This window comes from Sesamum indicum, linkage group LG3, assembly GCF_026168435.1.
Source record: "Sesamum indicum cultivar Baizhima isolate 11 linkage group LG3, ASM2616843v1, whole genome shotgun sequence".
Classification (NCBI taxonomy): Eukaryota; Viridiplantae; Streptophyta; class Magnoliopsida; order Lamiales; family Pedaliaceae; genus Sesamum; species Sesamum indicum.
In genome coordinates, this window is record NC_142659.1 from 7582611 (window position 1) to 7586277 (window position 3667).

General features: G+C 41.2%; 1 pseudogene; it reads right to left on the reverse strand.

Moving 5' to 3' along the window:
• Positions 1-434: 434 nt before the first annotated feature.
• Positions 435-821, reverse strand: LOC148788641 (secreted RxLR effector protein 161 pseudogene; annotated as a pseudogene).
• Between the last annotated feature and the right edge of the window lie 2846 nt (positions 822-3667).

The window sequence follows — 3667 nt, forward strand, 5'->3', positions numbered from 1 at the left end:
TAGATTACAAATATTCCAATCCAATTAGCTTTCAAGCCACCTAATCTAACAATCTTCCACTTGACCTAAATCCAGTAAACCATCTACATCAAACTCGTCTCATCCAGATGCCGAGCATGGGAAATTTGAGACATTAGCTTAGTACGTGGATCCCCTGTGTTTTTTGTTGAGCTGAGTCGATCTATCCTGACGTCACCTCTGCTCACCATCTCTCTAAGCAGATGGTAGCGTTTAAGAATATGTTTGGGACGGTGATGAATCTCGATTACTTTGCTTGTGTTATTACCTCGTTGTTATCCCAGAAGATAACTACAGGCTCAACAATTCTAGGTACCACAACCAACTCTTGGATGTACTTTTTCATCGAAATCGATTCCTCAGCTGCTTCCGAAATTACTACGTATTCAGCTTTCATAGTGGAATCCGATGTGGTATCATACTTGGTACTTTTTCCAAGCAACCACACCACCATTCAACTTCAATACAAAACCCGATTGAGACTTGGCATCCTCATTGTCCGATTGCAAGCTAGCATCGTTATAGCCTTCCAATTCCAATTCTCCACTACCGTAAATAAAGAACACCACTTTCGTGCTTTTCAGGTACTTAAGTATTGTCTTGACTGCGCTCCAGTGCGCCTCCCTGGCGCATGCCTGATATCTGCTCGTCACGCTCAAAGCGTACACGACATCTGTCCTGGTGTACTGGACAACATACTGAATGCTTCCTACTGTTGAAACATAAGGAATGCCTAATATCCTTTTAAGTTCCTCAACAGTTTTGGGAGACTGCTTCTTGGATATCGTAATCCCATGCCTCATGGGAAGGAATCTTTATTTTGAGTTCTACATCTTGAATCTCTTCAAGATTTTCTCAATATATGAGGATTGGGTTAGTCCTAACATCCTTCTAAATCTATCCCTATAACTCTTGATGCCAAGAATGTAAGAGGATCACCCATATCTTTTATGAAAAATTGAGTGACAACCATGCTTTAATGTTGCCTGACATCTTAACACCATTCCCAATGAGTAACATATCATATACATAAAACACAAGGTATGCTACCGCACTCCCATTGATCTTCTTGAATACACAAGGATCAAATTCATTATTGATGAAATCATAATCCCGTATGATTTCATCAAAATGTGTGTTCTTGCTATAGAAAGCTTATTTGAGGCCACAGATGGACATTTGGGACGACAGGCTTTCTGTTCTTCTCATGGGAAGTGAAACCCTCCGGCTGATCAATGTAGATCTCTTCCTCAACGAAACCATTGAGAAATGTCATTTTCACGTCCATCTACCATATTTCATAGTCAGACCTTGTTCCTATGGCAGGCAGAATCCAAATGGACTTGGCCATGTCTACAGGCGAATAGGTTTCCTCAAAATCAACCCCGGGTAGTTTGTATCCTTCTCCATGAGCCCAGCCTTGAAGGTTGTAACCTTTCCATCAGCTCCAAGCTTGTATTTGTAGACCCATTTGCACCCAACATGTTTAACACCTTTAGGTGGGAGTACGAGGGTTAAAACTTTATTTGAACCCATTGAGTCCATTTGAGATTTCATGGCCTCAAGCCACTTATCTGAATCGATGACCGACATCGCTTCTCAGTACGTCCTTAGATCATTATCCGTACCTATTAGGTGGTCGCAATTCCCTGGTCGATAAGGAATGGAGCACAATCAGTGTGAACTATAGGCTCAAATGATGTTCTTTTGTTCTACTGAGGTGTTTGACTTGTTTCCTTGAGTAGTACCAAATTGCATCGACTATCCGCAGAAAAACCCTTTTCCAAGAACACTACGTTCCTTGAGATAAAAACCTTTTACTTAGATGGATCATATAAGTAGTATCTTGCAGTTTCTTTTGATATCCGAAAAACTTGAACAGATTAGACCTCGAGTCTAGTTTGCCTTCCACTAGCCTCTTGACGTATGCGGGACTACCCCGCATTCTCAAGTACTTGTAGGACGTAGGCTTGCCATATCTCATATGGCGTCTGGGGCACTATCTTAGATGGCACCATGTTAAGTAATTAAGCCACCGTCTCAAGAGCGTGACCTTAGAAAGAAGGGGGCAATTCCGTAAAAGTCATCGTGGATGAAACCATGTCCAACAGGGTTCGATTCCTCCTTTCAGCCACGCCATTCAGTTGTGGCCTTCCAGTAGGAGTCTATTAAGAGAGAATTCTATTTTCCTTTAAATAATCAGTGAACTCACCATTTAAATACTCTCCGCCTCGGCCGATCGAAGGACTTTAATTTTACGATCAGTTTGATAAAGGTTATGAAGTACGAGAATCCTCCTCTAGCCGGAGTATTTAATAATCCACAGACGTCTGTATTGTCAAGCGCACTTTGTCCAACAAAAGGCTTCTTTGTCATTTTCCCTTTTAGACGGGATTCGCAAGTTTGAGTTTACCAACTTTCTCATCCTATCTTTTGAGATATGGCCTAACTTTGCATGCCAAAACTATGCATTTTCATGATTTTCTAATTTTTATTTATGTTGGGCAGGCATAATCCAATTAGATTCTTGGAGAATATAAAGACCATTTACCAATGTACCAAGCAGATGATATTTATTTATCAATCATCAAATAAAAACTATTTTTATTTATTGCAAATATATAACCATCATTGTGTAAAACAGGAATGGAAAAATATTCTTGATCATGCTCGGTACATAATAACAGTCTTTTATTCTATCCGAATATGACCACTAATAACTAATTGGAGAGATCCCACGGCTTCCGCTGCGACGGCCTTCCCATCGCCTAGCCTTAGAATCATCGCATCCTTACTTAGCTTTCTGCTTCTTTCCAACACCTGCAAGTTATTGCAGATGTGAGCTCCATAGCCGGTATGCATACCCAAAAGCAGAATTAGTTATCATAGTCACTTCAATCACAAATGTACCTAGGTTGGAGAGGAGTTGCGGGCACTCCCTCTTCTAATGCCCCTTTTCTTGGAATAAATGCAGATATCATTTGCCTTCAACCGCTAAGAACCGCCAACCTTACCTTTCCCTTTGCGTATTGTAACGAAAGTAGTAGGAGCACTCAAAGAATTGGCAGCGGATGCGATCTCTTTCCTTACCCTTCTTCCTCTTCCAATGTCCGGCTCTCTTGCCTTTCGCTTTGGAGGCTGAAATCTCTCCTACCAATTCCATCGGTATAGATTTGTGAGTCGTCACCTTGTATTGGACCAGCATATTAAATAAGTGATGAATAGACTTCTCAAGTCCGTTCATGTTGCAGTTAATAATAAACGGGTTGTAGGACGAAGGAAGTGCCTGAAAAATCATGTCAGTGTATGTGTCATTGTCAAGCCTAGCTTTAAGGTTTTTGAGCTTCTCCACTAGGGATAGCGTCTTAACCCTATGACTTTGTACAGACAATTCTTCGGCCGTCTTGGTCCCTAAGAATGCTTTCGTGGTAGCATATCTAATATGCCAATCAGGAACCACATAAACTTCGTTCATTCGGAGCATTATCGATGGAACATCTTCCAGCCTATCATATTGCTTTTAAATATCATTGGACATCGAAACCAATGTGAAACGTTCTTCCAGCGAGGACCCTTCCAGCAAGGCCGTTGGGAATGGCTTGTCGAAAACATAGCCCTAGTTCTCGAAATATAGGGCAATCCTCAAATT